At 38.3% G+C, this 23848-nt stretch overlaps 1 protein-coding gene across 12 annotated transcripts in view; it reads right to left on the bottom strand.

Moving 5' to 3' along the window:
• The window catches only part of ESRRG (estrogen related receptor gamma), a 641686-nt gene that overhangs the window by 280211 nt on the left and 337627 nt on the right, over positions 1 to 23848 (bottom strand). The window lies entirely within an intron of this gene.

Below are 23848 nucleotides of genomic sequence, written 5' to 3'. Positions count from 1 at the left end.
ATCACATAGAGGGAGTGGGTTCCTACAGTTGAGAAAACAGATTCCCGGGAGGAGAAGGGATTTTCGAGGACCTACAGCGAGTTAGTGCCAAGGCAATGAACAGAACCAAGTTCCCAGACCCGTGTGCATTTTCACGTGCTTTATGTCCTCTCTGATTGTAGCCCTAGCATGAGAGGTTAGAATGTGAAACAAAGCTTCATATGTTCATGACACAGAACTAAGTATTGTGACTCTATTTAAAGATCATTTGTTTATCAACCATATATATGGATCCTGTACCTTTCTACTTTAGCACTAAATTCAACTAGTATAATTTCAAAATAAATAATTTTGTGATATCATTTAATATGGTTAACTAAGCACTTATTTTTAACCCAAGTTAAAATTAATAAGCAATGTCAATCTCTTATCCAAAACAAATAAGAAATACACCTGGTTTGTTGAGTAATAAGTATATAGAAGATGATAGTGTATATTACTATTTTAACATCTTCACTATTGGCACAACATATTCATACTTTCACTCAACAAACATTTATTGAGTACTTACTATGTGACAGGCACTGTGTGCAGTGCTAGAATGCATCCCTGAACAACCAAAAAAAAATCGCTTGCCTCAATCTTTGCTGGAGAGTAAGGCCACAGAGAAACCAGGTACATGTATTCAGTTTTTTGTTTTTTTTTTTTTTCTTTTTAAGAGCAGTGTTAAAAGTAGCAGACAATAAGTAACCACATTTGCAAGTATCTCTAAATGGCCTTCAAATTCTTCCCATTTCTCAACATCCAACAGTTGATTTACCTGTGTGAGCATATGCAGAACGGGTCCATCAACAAGCCAGTCAACATTTACGTAATGTCTTCTGCACTCCAATCACTACACCAAACATACCGTCACAGTTCAAGAGAGCTTATATCTTAGTAGACTAATTAGAGCAAGTCAGAAGAAGTCAGCCAGCAGACACACCACCCCTGGTACCTAATGCAGAAGAGAACGCCTTTACACATGCAAATAGTCCTCTCTTCACTTCTGTCTCCTTTTGTGGTTACCTCAGAAAGTCAAGCATCAGGTAAGACAAAAATCACAGGGGAGTGACAAACCTAACTCTTTAACTCATTTCCAGACAATTCCTAAGAATTATTAATGTGCAAAGTAGGAGGCAGATTGGCCAGTTTCATATTTATGTCCTGCACAGTGGTAGACAGACATGCCGTGTGCAAATGCTGGCGATTTCAGGGTGACAAGCCTCTGATTGAAAAGTCTGAAGGTCGATAAGTCTCATTTGGGGTTACCTGGCCTTGCAGTCACCTCAGCTGAAAAAGAGGAGATTTTTAGAGAATAAACCCTAATAAGCTTTTTAAAAGCTAGAACTCCCTTTCCAAAATAATTATGACACACCGTTTCTTCCGGCTTCAAAAAAGAAACTGATTTCACATTTCTTTCTGTTATTTGTAAGTCTTATGTGAGTAACTAGTTAGAAACCAATTACAAAGGCCTTGGCTTTCAAGCAAAACACAAGAGCTCTTACATATGATAGGGCTGGCATATCTGCCCTTTAAATCCCTTTTCTTTTTGGTCCAGGGACAGATTTGCACTTGTTACAGGATGACTGAGTAAGTCTCTCATGGCATTGCCACCTGTGAGTAATGGCATGATTCCTTCCTTCTTAGGGTGATAAGTATTTTCTCTCTGTCTCTGTCTTTCCCTGTATATATTAATATCTAATTTCCATATTGGTTATCAAAATGCAGGCAAACATTTTCTGGTATTACACAGAGAAGATAGAGGACATTTTAGAAACTCTAAAGAAATCCAAGCTTCAATCATCTTCTAACTTACTGATTTTTGTGAAACAATATGCATTTTTGTAAGCTATCTTTTAGCTTTCTTTTCTTTTTTAAGGTTAGCACTTAACAGCAGAATTGAGTCATTTTCATTAGAAAGAACCTTTAATGAACTAGTTCTTTATTTAAAAGAATACAAGTTCCGCTCTCAAGAATGCTATAACATTTTGTCAATAGTTCAGAACGGGACTAACGATCGTCATTAATGAAAGCCCACTGTGAATTTGAAACCTCCATTTGATTTCTTTTACCAAACTGTGGGATCTAGACAAAAATAGCTTTACAGTAAACATTTTCCACCTTACAAATAAATAAAACAAGCATGCCAGAGAAGGTGACAGGAAATGTGTGGCTGAAAATAAAAAATATCCCTTGTCAGTTTTAGCAGGTATTCAATCTTTTGAATCAATGAGAAATTTGGGGAGATACTGTTCTCCTTCTCTTAAAAAAAAATCCTACTTGGATGCCATCTGTTCATTATAAATACCCTCATGTATAAGTACCCAGAAGATGAAATAGAGAAGAAATGAAATAGCTACAACCTTATATTCCCACTCAGAAGAGTTAGGGGGTATATCGGAATCTCCCGGTGGCTGGGATTCCGTGGGGCAGGGGGATGAGCCATATAATTTGAAAATGCTTTTCAGATGAATATGTCCTGGTTGAGAACTTAGAAATTATTTCCTTGGTTTACCTGATCATAGGTCTCAATTACATTATAAATGGTTCCCATATCTATTCCCTTAGAACAACACATTTACCAGGAGGGACCCTCCGCAGAGTGACCATGTCTGAGAAATAGGACTAATTACAACTACCACACATATGAGATGTTTGTGAGAGCTATGCTACTTTATTAGCTGCACAATTACTAGTATTAATGTACATAGCAACAGTGCAATCTGCCTTATAATACTGCTTTTTCAGAAATTGTCTTTTACGGCTTCAATTTTTTTATCTTTATTCTTTAATTAAAATAAAAATAGCTTAAATTACTTTACCTCATGGGAAATCACATTTTCTGATTCCACCTTTAGTTTCTATTTTGCGTCTACAAATATATCTTCTCATGCTAAAACACTAGTTGCTTATGTATTCAGTTTCCCAACCTCACTTGGGAATTGAGGTTCCTAGGTAAGGTTAAGCTACTCCCTCCTCAATTGGTCACAAATTCCTAATGGAATTCAAGTCTTCCTAGGACCCTTTCTTGGACCTTTACAGTACTGCAGTAATATCTAGAATGACAAAACTACATTTGAAGGTACCTCCCAAAGTTCTTCCCATAGGACACATACTCAAGCTTTGTTCTGACTCTTCTGACATTTCCAAGGCTGGATTCAGTCTGAAATATTTCCCATTATTGGTTTACAAAATCTCTCTCACCCTTTCTTGAAGAATTAGAATAAAAAGAATACTGTTGGGGTTTCAAAATCATATTAGCTTGCACTTTTCTGCAATATCAGATGGTTTCCCCATCATTTTGGGTACCATGTACTTGCTTTGCACCACGCCTCTTGCTTTTCTTTCTTGATCTTTTAGCTAAGGCAGTTCCTCCTGAGCAAATTACATTTCATTCAATTAAACAAGGTCATTAAAAACAGTGTTTGGCCATTCACTATACCAGCTAAAATTTCCTACCACCCCATAATATTCCTCTGAGAGTTTCTTTTTTTAATATGTCTTATTTTTTCCTATATCCATTGCTTAGTGTTTTCTCAATATTTTAACATATTTTTCTCATTTTCCACTTCTCTCCTAACGTGTTTAAAATATCCACGATGTTATAGTTAATTGTAGTCAAGATTTTTCTCTTTTTAGATAAGAATACTTTTGCTTGGATTAAAATAAGTTATATGCAGAGGCCTTCATTCTACTCCATATACTTCTCATGAGTCATAGTAAAAGAAAGAAATCCTATATACCTTAATTCTATCAACACAACAACACGCACAACCTAGACTATATGGATTAAAAAATACATATAAAGCACTAGATCAAGATTCTAAGTTTCAATAGAGAAGGGAATTCATAAAACATGCCAATTTATTCCAGATTATCTATAAACAAATATGTACTATTGAGTTTCTCTGTGGTTTCATTTACTTATCTTCAATAGAGTTAAGGAATTATAAAAACAGATGATTGTATCAGTGTTTTACCGAGCACACTTCATTTTTTAAAAATGACTACTTGGCCCTAGTTTCCTTTTTTCCTTCCTCCTCCCTTTTGCCCCAAATCCCCAACAAAAAGCTTACCGGTTGGTTAGTCTCTGTGTTATTAGTTCATGGAAATGCTAGTATTATTTAACAATAAAAATAAAAATCACACTCAAGTGAGCACTGAATTATTCATGCACTCCGATTTTACATAATTTGGCCATCCCTCTTTATATTGCTATTTCAGTTTCTATCACTAAACAATTCTCCACTAGGTCTACCTTGGATTCCTGTGAACAAGGAGATAACACTTGCAAAATGTTCCCTCCAAGACGATGGTCTGAGCTGATGTCCAAACATTTGCAGCCAAAGCCTAAACTATGAAAACAGCAAGGAATACCCTCAGTGCCCAGAATAAAAAGTAGAGTATTAACAAGAGTTTTTTCAAAAAAAAATCAAATTTCTTTAAAATTTAAAAATCTTTAGTGACACAAAAGCTAGCAATATTGAACCATCACGGGAACAGACTTTGAAGACTTTCATTGTCACCCTGTATTTTCATTGCAAGTATACACAGACTCAAGACATCATTTAAAACACAATTAAGGCACTTAATGTGGTTTTGGCATTAAAAGTTACTATTGGGCAATGTCAATCTCTCTCTTTAGGAGGAGAGGAGGGAAAGCAGCTGAGCAGGGTATAGGAATAGAAATGCAACTTGCACGATCAGCAAAATGTCAAACACTGCGAGGTGAGTCCTTATGGTGGTCAATATTCTAGACACCACGGTGTTAGCGCACAATCTACACTGGCCTGTACCTCATACAGCAAGCCCCTACCTCTGAGCAGTAGCAATTTTGCTCAGAGTCGGAGCGAAAAGCTATTTTCAGTGGCAATATCAAGACAGAAACTGAAGAAAGCAAAAAGAGAAAGAAGACTGTTATGCAATAAAAACCAAACAACCAAAAACGGTTGTGAGAACTGCATTCTCCTCAAGGGAAGGGTCTCCTTTAAAAAAAAAAAAAAATCACTGTTTGTTTTTTTGCTCATTTCCAAAATATAATTTTTAGCAAGTCATTAACCTAAGTGACGGAAGTGTAAACTGAACCTTTATAGCAACATTCTTCAAATGTTCAGTGTTAAGTGTGGGAAAGGAAAAAAAAAACACAGATGGAAAATACTATAATGAACTGACATGTTCTATTTAAAAACTGTTTGTCAGCCGTAGTTAAGTTGACACTGTCAGCATGGCAACAAATCATAACATTTTGCATGTTTTGCTGCATGCTTGAAGTAAGGATAGCACATCACCCGCCTAGATCATAGTGGTGGGAGTTTAGGAACAGTACAATCAATGGAATGGAACAGAACATGTCTGATCCGCTGCTCCCTAAAGGTCAGCCACCAGGGAAGTGCAGAATGTCTGGTGTGCTGTTTCTTTGTGTCTATCAAAGAAAACTACTGTTCACAGTTTTTAAAATGGGATATGAGAGGCCCAGGAGTACTAAGGGATTCTCTCCTCTATATTGTTTAATTGTTGCAATTCACTTAGAGATTCACGTGCTGCAAGAATGAAGACCGGCAATAGACTTCCTTCCCTTCAGGCTTTATCACAAGAGGAAAACAAAAGCCAATGATATTGAACAGAAATTGGGAACAAACTAAATATAATGGAATACGATCTCAAAAGTTGAATTCATACAGAAATAAAGTAAGTACATGCAATGGCAAATAATTTGATTTTTAAAATGTGTATTGAGTGACCTACCATGTGTTAAGCTCTGGACTAGTAAATGTGGGGTTAACACCAAATAAATAATTTTAAAATGTTTGCTGCCCTCATGGAGCAAAAAATGTATTGAGAAAGTAAAACTAACAGAAACACACACACAAACTCCTACATAAGATAATATAGGAAATATGCATCAATAAAGCCACATATAGGCCAAAAACATAATTTTAGCTAATACTAAAGGAAGCTCTGGATAATCCATAAAGCAAATAACAGAAAGCTGACTATATGACAATGAGTACATATGTGCTTTGCACCAATATCATCAAATTCAAGTCTGATTTCTTTACAGAGGCATTGGAGTTAGCTAGGTAATATTTATTGACACACACTTTCTAGGCAAAAATACAATTATACAATAGAGGAAATACACACTAAGTATCTAAGACTGCACTTTTTATATTTAGCACACCTAAAAACCATCTGCGAATGAACTTATTATATAAGTGACAAGCATAACATTTTAGTACAGGCATACTGTGTTTTATTGCACTTCACTTTACAGTGCTTTGCAAATATTGCACTGTTTACAAATGGAAGGTTTGTGGCAACCTTTCATCAGCAAGTCTATCAGTGCCATTTCTCCAACGGTGTGTGTTCACTTTCTGTCTCTGCGTCATATTTTTGTAATTCTCATAACATTTCAAACTTTATCTATGATTGGTGATCATTAGTGTTACTCTTGTTATTGTTTTGGGGCACCACGAACTGTGCCCAGGAACTTAATTGATAAATGTTGTATGTGTTCGAACTGCTCCACCAACTGGCCATTCCCCGTTCTCTCTCTCTATCCTTGGCCATCCCTATTCTCTGAGACACAACAATATTGAAATAAGGCCATCTAAAAACCCCAAAAAAGGCTGGATGCAGTGGCTCCTGCCTGTAATCCCAGCACTTTGGGAGACTGAGGTGGGAGGATCGCGAGGTCAGGAGTTTGAGACCAGCCTGACCAACATGGTGAAACCCTGTCTCTCCTAAAAATACAAAACTTAGCCAGGCATGGTGGCACATGCCTGTAGTTCCAGTTACTTGGGAGGCTGAGGCAGGAGAATCGCTTGAACTTGGGAGACAGAGGTTGCAGTGAGCAAGGTTGTGCCACTGCACTCCAGCCTGGGCAACAGAGCAAGACTCCATTAAAAAAAAAAAAATCCCAAAATGGCCTCCAAGTGTTCAAGTGAAAGGAAGAACTGCATGTCTTTCACTTGAAATCAAAAGCTAGAAATGCTTAAGCTTAGTGAGGAAGGCATGTTGAAAGTCAAGATAGGCCACAAGCTAGGCTTCTTGCACCAAATGGTTACCCAAGTTGTGAATGTAAAGCAAAAGTTCTTGAAGAAAATTAAAAGTGCTATTCCAGTGAACATATGAATAATAAGAAGCCTTATTGCTCATATGGAGAAAGTTCGAGTGTCTAGATAGGTCAAACCAGCCATAGCATTCCTATAAGCCAAATTCTAATCCAGAGCAAGGTCTTAACTCTCTTCAATTCCCAGAAGGCTGAGAGAATTGAGGAAGCTGCCAAAGAAAAGTTGGAGCTATCATGCATTGGTTCATGAAGTTCAAAGAAAGAAGTCATCACCATAATATAAAAGTGCAAGGTGAAGCAGCAAGTGCTGATGTAGGAGTTGCAATGAGTTATCCAGAAGATCTAGCTAAGATCATTGATGAAGGTGGCTTTAAACAACAGATTTTCAATGTAAATGAAGCAGCCTTCTATTGGAAGAACATGTCATCTAGGACTTTTATAGCTAGAAAGGAGAAGTCAATTCCCGGCTTCAAAGCTCCAAAGAACAGGCCTACTCTCTTGTTAGGGGTTAATGCAGTTGGTGATTTTAAGTTGAAGCCAGTGCCCATGTACCATTCTGAAAATCTTAGGACCCTTAAGAATGATCCTAAATCTACTCTGCCAATATTCTGTCAGTGGAACAACAAAGCCTGGATGATAGCACATCTGCCTAGAGCATGATTTACTGAGTACTTTAAGCCCACTGTCGAGACCTTCTTAGAAAAAAGCAGAAGCAAAATATTACTGCTAATTGACTATATACTGGTCATCCAGGAGGTCTGATGGAGATGGACAAGGAGATGAATGTTGTCTTCATAACACAACATCTATTCTGTAGCCTATGGATCACGGAGTAATTTTAACTTTCAGGTCATTATTTAAGAAATACATTTTGTAGGGCTATAGCTGCTATAGACAGTGGTTCCTCTCATGAATATGACCAAAGTCCATAAAATAACCTTTCTATAGAGGATTCGCCATTCTAGATGCCATTAAGAACATTTGTAATTTATGGGAAGAGGTCAAAATGTCAACATTAACAGGAATTTGGAAGAACTTGATTCCAATTCTCATGAATGACTTTGAGGAACTCAAGACTTCAGTGGAGGGAGGAGCTGTAGTTGTGGTAGAAATAGCAAGAGAATTAGAAGTGGAGCCTGAAAGTGGGACTGAATTGCTGGAATCTCAGGATAAAACTTGAATGGAGGAGGAGTTGCTTCTTATGGATGAGTGGTTTCTTGAGATGGAATCTACTTCTTGTGAAAAGGCTGTGAACATCGTTGATATGACAATAAAGGATTTAGAATAATCCGTAAACTTAGATGATAAAACAGCAGCAGGGTTGGAGAGGATTGACTCTCATTTTGGCAGAAGTTCTATGGGTAAAATGCTATCAAGAAGCATTGCATGCAACCGAGAAATTATTCATGAAGGTAAGAGTCAATCAATGTGGCAAACTTCATTGTTGTCTTATTTTAAGAAATTCGTCATAGCCACCCCAACCTTCAGCAACTGCCATGCTGATCAATCAGCAGCCATTAACATCAGGGCAAGATCCTCCACCAGCAAAACGTTTATGACTTGGTGAAGGCTCAGATGATCATTAGCATTTTTAGCAATAAAATATTAAAAAATTAAGGCATGAGTGTTATTTTTGGTATTAATGCTATTCCACACTTAATAGACCACAGCATAGTATAAACATAACATTTTTGACCAGTTTATGCATAAACATAACTAGTAAATGAAAAAATTGGTGTGACTTGCTTTACTTCGGTAACTGCTTTACTGACGTGGTCTGGAATGGAACTGGCACTATCTCTGAGGTCTGCCTGTACCTGATCAGATTTTGGAATCTAATATTTTCATTTCACAAAGGAGAAAGTTAAGGTCTGGAGATTAAGTGCCTTTTCTGGATCTGTAGCAAGGCTGACATAGATAAACTTTTAGATGCAGTATTCTTCACAATCCCACATTTTCTTTCACTGGTAGAAATATACGAGATAAAGTCTTACATAGGAGAAAGGCTACCAGACTTGGAAGTGTAAGAATTGTATTCCAGGTCTTTGGCAGACACTGCTACTTGTCCATCCAAATTTGTTCCACTCTGTTTCCTGGATCTGAGGCGAGGATGCATTTCCCACTGTACCAGCCAGGTGGGCAACGTGGCTAAGCTCCTACCAATGAATTGTGAGCAAAAGTGCAATTTCCACTTCACTTACTCAGGAGAAAATATCCTGACCTGGACTTTGCTCTCTGCCCCTTTCCTTGGCTAGAATGACCAAGGTCAATGAGACCTTCAAAGTCATGGGCTGAAGATGACAAAACTACCATCAGGCTGGATCTCCTAAATAACTAAGAGCTGCCTGACAACCTGCCGTAGTCACTTTGGTCTGTTACATGACAGAGAAATAGGCATTTATATTATTTACTCCACGCTATTTTGGAGACTGTCACAGAAACTTCTTACCCCCAGCTTGTTCAAGTCCTGAATCTAACATTGGGTAATATGATGCTGTGGGAAAGTCATTCACTTCTTTTCCCCATCTGTAAAATGGACACAATTATATTTGCTTTTTTAACCTAATGGAATAAGGACATAAGTCACTCTATAAAATGCTTTCATACAAATATAAAATATAAACAAATATAGGAGTTCAAAGGAAAGAACAATTCCTTCTAGCTGGAGTGACCAGAGAAGACCAAAGAGAAGAACTTGAGATGAATCTTAGTAAGATTTGGATGGGATTTTTTATTTTTTATTTTATTTTTATTTTTTTTGAGATGGCGTCTTGCTCTGTCGCCCAGGCTGGAGTGCGGTGGAGCGATCTCCGCTCACTGCAAGCTCCACCTCCCGGGTTCACGCCATTCTCCTGCCTCAGCCTCCCGACAGCTGGGACTACAGGCGCCCACCACCACACCTGGATAATTTTTTTTGTATTTTTAGTAGAGACAGGGTTTCACCATGTTAGCCAGGATGGTCTCAATCTCCTGACCTCGTGATCCGCCCGTCTCAGCCTCCCAAAGTGCTGGGATTATAGGCGTGAGCCACCGTGCCCGGCCAGGATTTTTAACTTGCAAAGAGGATGTGCAAAGATGGAAAAAATCATGGTGCAAGATTAAAAATATACAGTACATTTTTTAGAGAATAGCAGAAGAGAGTTTGGCTATAGTAGTGGCATCTGGTAGAAGGGTAATAGGAAATAAGGCTGGCAAAATAAATTTGAGGGCCAGATTGTAAGGAGTAAAAAAGACTTGAAAACAAGAATAATGAATCATGATCAGTTGTGGTAATTTCATCCTCTTTATCCATGTTTGGTAGAGGATAGACTTCTGCCTGAGACATTGTTGTGTAGAGGTGCATTGCTTGGATCTGGGATAGCCATCTTGTGCTCTTAATGCAAAGGCCAAGAGAATCAGAGAGATGCCAGAACTTCAACATTGTGAAACAGCTGAACAAAAATGGAAGTATTTATCTCAAAGATTTTTGTGATGGGGAAAATGAAATGCTTATTTCAACATTAATTGGTATTTCTGTTACTTGTAGTCGAAAGTATTCTTTACTTAGAGTAAGAAGTGTAAGCAGTGAACTCTGTATCACAGAGAACAACATATCAGGGTGATAGAATCTGAATATTTTTGCCATCCAAATCTCATGTTGAATTGTAATCCTCAGTGCTGGAAGGGGAGCCTGGTGGGAGGTGTTTGTATCATGGGGGAAGATACTTCATGGCTTAGTACTGTCTTCAAGACAGTGAGTGAGTTCTTGCAAGATATGGTCATTTAAAAGTGCATGGCACCTCCTTCCCCAACTCTCTCTCCCTCTTGCTCCTGCTTGCCCCACCTGATAGGCCTGCTCCCCTTTGCCTTCTGCCATGATTGCAAGCTTCCTGAGGACTCCCCAGAAGCAGATGCCACTATGCTTCCTGGACAGCCTGCAGAAACACGAGCCAATTAAACCTCTCTTCTTATAAATTACCCAGTCTCAGGTATTTCTTTATAGCAGTGCAAGAATGTCTAATATACAGAGGAAAGATGTGATCTCTGAAAAGATTCCTTGGAAACCATCACTTTAATTTCTCAGACACATGTCCTTCATCATCAGTACATTGGAGCCATAGACCCTCTCATACTTACAATCACATTCTAAGATATATTTACAAAAGTAATCTTGGAATTCACTTTACAAGCAAGAACATTTTTTCATTATTCATAATTTGTACTTACTTTATAAGCACTATCATTTTTATCATACCACTTGGTGAATAAAAATTACATATTCACAAGAAAGTCAACCAGTGCAAATTTTTGGATAAAACTTTAGAGCTAGGAAAAAACAGAAAAATCACATAGATCTTCTGCATAGTTTTGCAGATAAGGAAATTCAGACCTAGATGCTGTACTAAATGCCTTGCTAAAATCCTGGAACCAACCCTTCCTTTTTATTTTTCTTTTCCACAAAAATTATAATCAGTCCCATTGCTATCAAGTAGATTTTCTCTTTGTTCTCAGAATAAGAAATATGAAAAAAAATTATTTTAAATCTCTAAGAGGAAAGGTTAAGTTTTCCTGACATTCCCTATAATTAGTATATCTTATCAATAACATATGCACCTAAAATATCAAATTTAAAGTGGAATGTTTTAATAAAACATAACCAAAAGGACCTACCTAAGTGCATACACAATGACAAGAAGCACTTGGTCAGCCTCATTCATTACCTCTGTGACATTCATGCATATTTGCTAAATATCTCGTTTTATATCATGTCCTCTATCAGGCCTTTTTCTCCAGACCTAGTCCTGTATTACACAAGAACTAGAAGTCAGTCTGAGCATAAGAACAGTACTAGAAAGTAATACCAATATAATTTATTCTTCCTCTCCCTCTAGCTATTACTCTTTATATATTTCCAGGTTTTTTTTTTTTTTTTTTTTTTTTTTTGCCAGGTTAAAGCAGGGGAAGGCTGGGGAGACAAGATACTTAGATACTTACAGCCATCAACGATTACTTGAAAAGCAACTATTCAGGGAAAAAGGAGAGGTAAAAGTCGAATCTGCCTAGGCATTGTTTACATATTAAAAGTAAAGATGAAGCAGTGGCGTTAGGAAGAATACATACAGGCTCTGGCATATTTCCTTAAATTGAATAAATGTTTTTTATAGACTCCTTTACATGAAATAATTTAGTCATTAAAAAGAGAACTATGCAGTAGAATATGCCACTTCAGTCCAGATTAGTAATAATTTTGCAAATGCACTCGCAAAAATTTTTCTTAGATTATTTTACAACAAACTCTGCATGAAATGTAGTGGCACATGAAGAAAAATTGCTTAGCTACAGTTGGTTTTGATGCCATACCATAGGAGCCATGGAGGGGACTCATTCAATATAGCTTTTCATGCTGTTCCCATTTCCATTTTCATAAGGCACCATGATCCCTGAGTGAAAAGAATTGCTCCTAGTCTGCTGCAGATAGGAATATGATCAGTAACCTTAAATCCCTTTCTTTGTAAAATCAGAAACATGCAATACAGTTAGAATTCAGAATTTCTATAAAACAAATTTCCCAGACAGGTATCTGAGGTTCTTGCTCCTTTTGGAAAATCCATATTTATCCTCTATGTCCACCACTCAGTCTCTAAATTTTACTGCCCTTCTGGTCCCACAGTGTTGGCTAAAATCTGGATATTTCTGATCATGCTTCTTTGGTGCTAATCGTGGACACTGAGCAGGCCAGTATTTGGATGGATGACTGGGGTAGGAAGTCTCCACGATTGCCCCCAGTGATTCCCCCATCCTGGTATTTATATATTTGCATAGGCCCCTCCAATGTTGTACCAGGATTGGTCTAAGTGACCAACAGAATATTGCAGAGGCGAAGGTATGTCACTTCTGAGATTAGGTCATAAAAGACACTGCAACTTCTGTTTGGGCCTCTCTTTCTCTCTCTCTCTGTCAGATAATTTGCTTTGGGGGAAGCCAGCTGCCATGTTGTAAGCAGCCATATGGAGAGATCCATATGGTGAGAACTGAGAACTCCAGCCTACAGTCACATGAGGGAGCCTGGAAGCGGATTCCCCTGCCCTGTCATATCTTCAGATGACTGCAGCCCGGTCCAGCACCTTGAGTGCAACCTCACGAGAGACCTTGAGACAGAACCACCCAAATAAGTTACTCCCAGGTTCCTGACTCTCAGAAATTGTATAAGATTATAGATATTTGTTGTTTTAAGTGGTTAAAGTTTTCAAGTAATTTGTTATGTGGCCTAATACAAAGCAAAAGGTACTACAGGTTTTTGTTTTGTTTTGCTTTTCTTCTAATTTTTAAGTGACTTGAGGATAAGGGCCACATCTTATTCATCTCCAGGTTTAGCAGAGTGCTTAAGGACATAGCAGATCCAATAACCATTTTCTGAATGAATGATCCTCTCCTTCCTGTTTTTATCATTAAAGTAAATTCAATGACAATTACACTTCCAGACTTCTGGCTTAACTAAGGAATTTTTTTTTTTTTTAATACTGTGGTTTAATCCAGAGAATACAGACGAGAAAAAAATTCTGAAATGAGATCACTTTTTAGAAGGTCCAAGTTTTTAAATGCTCCTACCATTAAGAGTTCAATATAAATTTACAATGAGGCTCACTGAGCAATTTAGGAAGCCTTGGCCTTCTGCCTTATAAGCATTCATGATTACAAACTAAAACTTGGCCTCACCAGCTAAGACATGACAGCATGATGGGAAAGACTAAAGGCTGACGTAAGTGTAAAAGAAATAAACTCCTGTAGGTCTTGGGTTTAGGGAGCATTATTTATACTCAATGCGACTTGGGGAAAAAAATTCCTAAAGGTAAGTCTCTCTTAGTAACTTAGATCACTTGGGGGGAATCCGGGAGTAAATACTTTCTCTGTTTCCGTAAGTAGGAACTATATTCTGCAGTAGCAGGAGTTAGTTCTGATAGATACTTCATAGTATATCCATCCCTCCAGATCCACCATCCGCCATAGTCTGATAAGTTCCTACTGGGAAAACACAGGTTACATAAAAGGGTAAAATAATCCCATTACCATGTAGAGAAATAAAGATGCATCAATTTGGAAACCTCTTAGGAGATGTGCTTGCTTGAGCTGACATTTACTAACAGAGCAACATTTCTCTTTTTTCCCACTGACTAAGCCCCTTTCCTAGACAATGATCTCCTCTGGGAGAGAGTTATTAGAATTATTACTCCAGAGTGTTAGTGAAAAGGGTTCACTGAGTAGAAAGAAGAAAAGCAAAGATTTTGCTCAGCACAGTTAAAGTTTTACCAAAGGGAAGTTCAAGTTGCATGAATGAAAAGGACAGCCTTTCACTGGGAAATAATTTCCCTGGATTGCACAGGCTATACCTTCAGGGAACATGAACCAGGATAATCTCTAGCCTTCTTCTCTTCAGGGAAAGAAACGACTCAGGAAATGCTATCTTTCTTGTCTCCACCCTAAACTAGGTGACAACTAAATACAGCTCAGGAAGCCAACGGTCAGAACCATTTTTTAGTTTTGTCGTCTAAGAAATTCACTAAAATATTAAAAGAGAAAATAACTGAATGGGGTGGTACAAAAAAGGGCCTCAGGTTCAGTTAATTTCTATTCCGGAAAACAAGCTTTGATTCTTGCATCACTTGACAAAGACTGCTTACTTCTCAAAAATGTGAGTACTGACCCAAAGACATGAAATAACATGTTCTAAAGACTAAACCTTAAACTAACCAGACTCACTGGAAAAATAAATGAACAGCTATGTTCTTTAATGTACATGTGTTTTTTCATTAAAATAAATAAATAGATTAAAATACATTAAATTTTATTTTATTGTATTTATTTTATTTTATGTATTTTCTTTTTTTTTTCTTTTTTTTTTTTTTTTGAGCCAGAGTCTCACTTTGTTGCCCCAACTGGAGTGCAGTGGTGAGATCTTGGCTCACTGCAACAGCTCCCTGGATTCAAGCAATTCTCCTGCCTCAGCCTCCCAAGTAACCGGGATTACAGGCGCGTGCCACCGCACCTGGTTTCTAAATTGTAATATATATGTTTAAAACATGAATACAATTCTAGGAAAACAAAGGCAATTTAAATTTTGAATCTTGGAATTTTGATGTTAAGAAGTTAAAGATTGTGATGTCTCCTTCCTCTCAGGAATCATCTGTAAAACAAGGAGACAAAAACAGAAAAACATTCTCCATCTTTGATGGAAATAGGAGTCACAGGTGAACCTGAACCACGGTATATGAAGCTACAAAGCAGAGTGCAGAATAGTAACTGATCAAGAGGTATACAGGAAGTGAACCATAAACACAGACTGAATGGGATGTCAACAAGAAGCAGGACTCTTCTCCCCAAAATCTCAGGCATCATGGGGCATTGTATACCAGATATTGGTGTAGGTCATGGGTCAGGCCTGTGAGGCCTGGGGCTGAAAACAAGTGGGGCTGGCTGAAGTCGGCCTCAACATCCTCCACCTACTTCCTAAAAGGCAGAGCAACCATTCTTCCTCCCTACTTTCTCTTTGTAAAAACTTAGCTACAGAAGTTCTGATAACAGAAATAGAAGGAGCAGTGGGGTGAGGAAGAAGCAGAGGGGTGCTGTGAGACATCCTGCTGAAAATGAGAGCATTACAGGAAAGCATGCATACCCTTACCCCACTTCCCCACTGGGCTCCCAGATGCCCTCGGGCAATTGTATATCTCCAAGGCAGACCACTGCACGACCCTGCTCTGGAGAAAAAGAATGTTCTAGCGAAAAGGCCCAGAGACACCAATATTTTGGGATGCCCTCAATAGCAACAACAACAATAGCAAAACTGGCTCCCTAGAAGATCACCCTAAAGTAGAAAGAACCCATTCACAGTTCCTATCATTGCATCTAAGGATCACTATTGTAGTGCCTCACTCTTAAATATGAAAGAAACTAGCATTTGAGTGGTTTCTTATCCTGTGTTATTAATAAATACACAGTCTTCCAAATCTTAAAAAAAAAAAAAAATCCTTCACTGGCCTCTACTGTCTCTTCTAGCTTTAATCCAATTTCCTTCCTTCTTCTCCCTGTCTCACTTTCTGAAGAACTTCATCTTCCACCTTCCCGAGCTCCTGGCATCTCTTTAACCCTGAGGTCTGATTTTACCACCAGCCCTCTCCACACTTTCTAACGTTCAAAGCCAGAAATTTCTTGGTGGATTTTCCTGCTTGTATGACACTCATTCCCAGACACCCAAGCTCAAAATGTCAGCATCATTTTTTTAAAAATTAAACTTCCTTAATTTTATTTATTTATTTTTGGCTTTTTTTAGACGTAGTCTCGCCCTGTCATCCAGGCTGGAGTGCAGTGGCACGATCTCAGCTCACTATAAATTCTGCCTCCCAAGTTCAAGCGATTCTCCTCCCTCAGCCTCCCGAGTAGCTGGGATTACAGGCGTGTGCCACCACTCGTGGCTAATTTTTGTATTTTTAGTACAGACAGGGTTTTACCATGTTGGTCAGCCTGGTCTCGAACTCCTGATCTCATGATCCGCCTGCCTTGGCCTTTCAAAGTTCTGGGATTACAGGCGTGAGCCACCACGTGCGGCCTCCTATTGTTAACATCTCGCATTAGGATAGTACATTTGTCACAAATAACAAAACAATATTGATACATTATTAGTAACAAAACTCCATACTGTATTCAGATTTTCTTAATGTTTACCTATTCTTCTTCTGTTTCAGGATCCCACCGAGGATGAGGATGTCATATTACACTGAGCTGCCATAACTCCTTAGGCTTCTCCTGAATGTCACCAAATACCTTCTCAGTTTCCATAAGTGGGAACTATGTTCTGCAGTAGCAGGAGTTAGTTCTGATAGATACTTCACAGTATACCCATCCCTCCAGATCCACCAACTCACATAGTCTAATAAATCCCTATTGGGAAAACAAAGGTTCCATAAAGGGGAAAAAAAATAAATCCCATTACCTTAGGATTTTCCTTGTTTTTGATGACCTTGATAGTTCTGATCAAGTCTTTTGTAAAATTCCTCAACTGAGATTTGCCTGATGTTTTTTTTGGGGATCAGACAGGGGTTGTGGGTTTGGGGGAGGGAGACCACAGACATAGAGTGTTGTTTTCATCACATCGTATCAAGGGTGTGTACTACCAACATGACTTAATACTGTTGATGCTGACCTTGATCACCTGCTTAAGGTAGTGTTTGTCTAGCTTCTCCCCTGTAAATTATTCTTTTCTACCCCTTATTTTGTACTGTACTTTTAGAAGGAAGTGCAGCTCACACTCAGGGACTGGAGAGTCATGCTCTACCTCCTATAGGGCAGAGTATCTATAGAGATTATTTGGAATTTTTCTCAGCATCACTTTTGACCCCTCTTTTGTCCTTCCTCCTCAATTTGTGCATTTTCCCAAAAGTAAGCAGTATGGTTTTGCCTGGAATCAGATCCTGTAATGCAAAACCCTGATTCTTTTCATTGAACCAAGAGAGAAAATTAATTATTCCTGGGACCTTAGGGCTTCCATCTTTCCTTCTTCTTTCTCTTTTCTTTTCTTTCTCTTCCTCAACACATACTTCTTGTCTGCAACCTCCCAGGCATTGTATTAACTTTAGAAACACAGCAGCAAGCGAAAAAGACATTGTCCCCGAGGGTCCAAAGGCTTGTAATAGTGCCATCCAATTTAGCTAGGGAGTCACAGAAGACTTCCCTGAGGAGGGGACCTTTAAGATATGAATGGTAAGTCTATGAACAAATTCCTCTATAAGTAAGAGAGCACTCACAATAGAGGTCCTGCATGTGCAAAGTTCTGGCATGTGAGGGAGTTTGGAGGAAGCACTGTAGTACAGTTAACAAGGGAAAGAGGATGAAAAAGGACTCCAGAAAGCCAGGAAGGGCTGCCTCCTGAAAATCCTGCAAGCTACTTGTGGTCATCAACAGCAGGGCAGTGTCATGACCAGATTGGAATTTTAAATAGATTGTTACAAGGGAAGAATCCTTTTAGGTAGTAAGAGTGGATGTAGGATGACTGGTTAGGAGACCTTTGCAGAAGTCCAGATTGAGGTGATGGTAGCTTGGCTTAGAGTAGGAATTGTGGTGATAGAGAAAATTGTACAGATTTAACAAATAGACTGAAATATGGGATCTTAGCTGAGTGAACTACCCTCTCTTACCTTAGTTTCTTCATCTTTACAAGCGGGATAATAATATACCTACCTATGAAGCTGTTGTGGAATAATGGGTTAATATATGCAAAGCATTTAAAGAAGTGCTTGACTCGTATTAATTGCCATTAATAATACCAGTTAAATCATCATGAAAAGGTGTCTAAATCATCACAGTTTTAGACCTAAATCATCTGGAGAATCAATCCCCTCACTGAGAAAATGAAGAGGCTTGGCTATATAATTTCCAAGACCTTCTCTAGTCCTAATTTTAATAACCATTATTCTTTGCTAGTCCAAGAAGACTGTATGCTCTGACGTACGCTGTCCCCAAAGAGCCAACTCAGTAAATGTAACCTTATCTTACTTAACCTATACCTTTGCAATTTCTATCAGACCCTTTCAAAAACACCAACAAAGGGGGAAAAATATTCTCTTGACTAAGGAATTCCGATAAACATGAAATTGATTTTTCATTCCTAAACATTTCACATTCAGGACCAGCCGAATGTGGTCTACCATTTCTGTTGGTTTCAGAATGGTCCTGTCTTGCTTCTTCTTCCATATTCTAAAAGTATTTCCCCAGCAATACACCACCCACACAACCACAATTTAAACAATGATTTTGATTCCTCAGGATAGGAGGTGACTATTATAATCACTCAAGCAGGGAGGCACAATGAAGAGGGGCCCTTGACCTCCAGGAGCTCACAATTTACCTACCAAGGTAAGGTTAATCCATACAAAAGAAGACTGAATATAAGAATGTAGAAGTTATGAATGGTTTCTCAATTCAGACTCTAGATGGACTGGAAAGAATGCACAGGAAAGAAAATGAGGAATATGCAATGACAGAAAGAGCCAAGAACACTGGCATATATGATCACAACTACGTTTTCATATCAGTAAAAGGTTTGCAAAATCTTACACACCAAGGGGACAAAATTTTGCTTCTACCAATCCCAAGCACATCATACATTCATAAACACAAACTAGAAAAAGCAAAACAGAAACATTCCGGGCACTTCCATGGGACTGGGTGAATTTATCTGGAATGATAACGGCACACGTTTCATTAGTCAGTAATTTGGGATTATCACTTATGTAGCCCTAGAACTGTGTAATGTTCTTGAGGAAAGGGAGTCTCCCCCACCCCCCCAAAAAAAACCCCACATTTATTTGCAAATAAAAATATCCTTACTTATTGCCGTGAGGGGGAGAGGAATCTCAGCACTCAAATGAAATTATGCTAAAACAAGAAAAGAAACAGAAGGTGCTAAATTAAGAAATGTAGATTAAAAATTCAGTTGTAAATAAGCTAACATTGCAGGTAAATTTGAACTAATAAAACAGATGATTTTACTGAAAACTTAACACCTCTCAACACAGCTGTCTGCCCAGTCAGGAAACCATTAACATACTGTCACCAGTACCCCCAGCACTTGATGATACGAATTCTAAAAACAATCCAGAACAACAAAAGGAATGAACCACCAAGGAACCAATGACACATGGGCTTTCTCAATTGCCTTTTCATGGTGCACCACTGCACGCTGAAAAATTTACAAAAGCAGCAAGAACACAGGCTGGACAAAAAAGGGAGGGAAGTGGTAGACAACTTTGAAAAGCAAGTACAAATATTTCAACCAACACATAAGACTGCTTAAGCAACATCTATCCAAAATACACAGTTAATAAACAGGGATATACATAGGGGGTTGTTAAAAGCCATGAAAACACCCCTTTAATAATGATAAGTCATTATATACAGTACTGTATTTTAATAAGAAAGAAACATCATTTTCTCAAATTGAAATACCAAGGCAGGGGTCCTTAATTACTTTTGTGCCAGAAGCTCCTTTGAGGATCTGATGAAAGCTGGGGTCTTTCTCTGCAGAAAACTGCATATGCTCATAAAATTTAGTATTCCATTTCACAGAGGTCACTAACTCCCACCTCTGCCCATTGTCAAACTCATCCCTACATGAGTCCTCTGTTATCTTGTGGGTTCATATGTTAAAGGCTTATAAACTCATGAGTTTATAAAGCCCTGTGCTAAAGAAACACGCTTTCAGACCTTAGGACAAGAGTTTGAAGGTGTTAATGTATTAACAAACTGAATAGGAATTATAAGAAACATTTCATTTAATTGTGTGGTATACAATGATATCCATTTAATTTCACACCAATTCTTTTTTTAAAACGTTATTGTATATTTTTAAAGCATACAATATGTTTTGATATACACATAGTGTAATGGTTACTATAATCGAGCAAATTAACATATCCATCATCTCATGATTGCCCATTTTTTATTTATTGCAAGTGCACCTAAAACCTACATTTTTAGCAAAGATTCCAAATACAATACTATTAACTGTAGTCTTCATGTTGTACATTAGATCTCTAGACTTGTTCATTCAACATATTTGCTATTTGAGAAGAAAATTAATTGAATTTTTTTGAGATGGAATCTTGCTATGGTGTCCAGGCTGGACTCAAACTCCTCCTGTCTTCAAGTAATCCTCCTGCCTTGGCCTCCAGAGTAGCTATGGCTACAGGCATGCCAGCACTCCTAGTTCTATATCAGCCATTTTGTATCCTGTGACCTACTACTACCTACCCCATTTCCAACAACTCCCTGCCCCCAGCCCTTGTTAACCACTGTATTATTCTTTATCACTCTGTATTCAACTTTTCTTTTTCGAAGATTCCACATATAAGTGAGATCATCCAGTATTTATTCTTCTGTGTCTGGCTTATTTCACTTAATGTACTGTCTTTCAGGTTCATTCATGTTGTGGCAAATGAAAAGATAACCTTCTTCTTAAAGGCTGAATAATATTACATTGTAAAAATATACCACAGTTTCTTTATCCACTCATCCGTTGATGGACACTTAGGTTGTTTTCATATCTTGGATGTTGGGAATAATGCTGCAATGAACATGGATGTGCAGATAGCAGATATCTTTACAAGGTAGCGATTTCATTTCCTTTGGTTATATACTCAGAAGAGAGATTGTGGGGTCACATGGTAGTTCTATTTTTTAATTTCTTTAGGAATGTCCATACTGTTTTTATAATGGGGGCACTGATCTACATGCTCACCAAGAGTGTACAGCGTTTCCTTTTCTGCAAACCTTTGCCAACATTTCTTATCTCTTGTCTTTAAGAATAGCCATCCTAACAGGTGTGAGATGATACGTCATTGTGGTTTTGATTTGCATTTCCCTAATGATTAATGATATTGAGCACCTTTTCATAGACCTGTTGGTCATTTTTCTGTCTTCTTTGGGAAAATGTATATTCAGGCCCTTTACCCATTCTTTAAAAAATTGGATGGTTTTCCTGCTATTAAGTTGTGTGAGTTACCGATTCTTGATAATGAGGAGTTGATTTCTACTTCAGAGGGAATCAATCCTGCTTATCTGTTTTTCCATCTGGTCCCTATTGCGTACATTTGAGGCATCCCATTACTCAAAAATACTCTGCAGGTGGAAAGCAGGAAACATTTTTTATAAAAAGAAGAGACAAAAATGAGCTAGTTGTATACTTGTTAGATCTGGTAATCAGTTTGTTTGCTTACTTATTCAATCAACAAACCCTGAATACTGACTATGTGTCAGAATAATGGTTAAAAAAAGACAATGTCCCTTCCCTCAAAGAGTAAACCATGCAGTGCAGTGACTGGAGAAGCATCAAACTAGGCTGTGATGCCGTGTCGACAGCTCGAGGTGTGCTTTTTTCTGCTTGGGGAAGTGTGGAAATTGAGCCTTATGGAGGCCAAGCAAGTTTTACCCAGGGAAGAAGGAATAGCAATGCACATCTTCCCAAGAAAATGGGGCATTGGGACAAAGGAAGTGGGAGGATTGCAATTTGCTTGGGTCAAACTGGGCATTTTTAGAAGAAGCATGGCAGTAAGAAAAGTCAAAAAAGAGAAAATTCACTGAGCAGTGTCTGATATTGCCAAAAGCTGGCTTAAAATATCCAATAAAAGTTGTAGTTGGAAAAGAAATAGAAATGCATGAACAAAATCAAATAACTATATTCAGGACCAGCTACATAATTTGTGGGGACCCGTGCAAAGTGAAAATATCAGGCACCTCGTTGAAATATTATTAAGAATTTCAAGATGGCAACAGCAGAGTAGTAAACCAAGCACAGGGCACTTCTGAGCACGGGGCCCTGTGTGACTGCACAGGTGACACATCCATGAATTCTGATTGTATTAGACAGAAAATTTCAGATGTTTATGCCCATCCTTTACTACCCCGGTTAAATATCCCCTATTTCTCAAAATGATGACCAAGAAGCACTTAATATGTGCTAAGCACCAGGCTGGGAACGTTATTCACTTAATTTTCTCAGCAAACCTATGAGCTAGATATTACTATTCCCACTTATAGATTATAAAACCAAAGTTAAAAGAGGAAAAGCAATACTAAAAGGAAAAGTGATTTTACATATCTTGAAGACATTCCCTCAATTTCTGATGCCATGCCGTTTTAGTGAGTGCTCTATCGTCTTTCGTATGTGCGTATTTTCATTTCTTTCTGTGGGTTCGTGTTTGCCTGAGCCATGAAAGTCCAGATTCTGTGACATCAGCCAGGGAGTTTGCGCTCATATGAGTAAAAACTGGAGTGAGAAGGGCCACAGTTCACCATCCCTATGACATTACCCCACAGCGTCCCCCAACAGCTTTCTCTGGTAAGAACGTTGGGTGGATGTGGAGGGAACGGAATGCTGGCACACTCAGAAATGTCCCTTTTCAATACAGACACAGTTCTAAGGATAAATTATACATTGAAATAGCACATCCACACTACACAAGTACAAAATCTATTTTAAAAGAAGTTATTAAATCTTCAGAACCTACAGTAATTTCTGATTTCTCCCTGCAAACCTCCAATTAATAGTTTCTTGAAACAAAGGCCCAGTAGAGTGTTCAGATTCTTGAGTGTTCCCCGCCCCATCACCAAATGCTGCTGAATAACCAACCTATGACAATCCACAAAATCCGCTTTTTCCACTTACAGATGAGAATAAGAACTGCCACAATCACAACAGAATATTAATTCAACAGTAAGCACCAAAGAATCTAAATATTACTAAAATCCCTTAGATTTTTGTCTAGACATTGTTTTAGCTTATTTGAACAGGACATTCCTCTTACATTTTGGGCGGCAGGAGTTTGGTGGTGTATTCAGGGCTCTCTGTCGAGCCTCTGCCTTTGGTCTTAGCTGTACTCACTCCATCCCTGCAGCTCCGAGCCCTTAGTGTGATTAATAGCTCTGCCAGCCATTCCTATTTAAAAACTATTCCTACTTTATGTCTTTTTTTCTACCCGTCCCTGATTTTCTCTGATCCTTATTTTTCCCCCAAGTAAAAATTACCCACTGTTAAGAGTTTTATTCCCACTCCAAAGCCTTGTAACTTTATTCCACATCTTTTTGTTTTGGGGAGCTTTTGTTGAATAGATAATAGGGCAAAGCCTACTCACATTAAACAAGTAACTGACCAAAAGGTTCTAACACAGGTTAATAATCTGCCAGTACCTCTCTCCCTCCATCTGCCCTCCCTTTCCAAATCCACAATTT

The sequence above is a fragment of the Theropithecus gelada genome, chromosome 1 (genome assembly GCF_003255815.1).
Source record: "Theropithecus gelada isolate Dixy chromosome 1, Tgel_1.0, whole genome shotgun sequence".
Classification (NCBI taxonomy): Eukaryota; Metazoa; Chordata; class Mammalia; order Primates; family Cercopithecidae; genus Theropithecus; species Theropithecus gelada.
The sequence above is the reverse complement of the archived record's forward strand: the minus strand, read 5'-3'. Positions and strand labels throughout refer to the sequence as shown.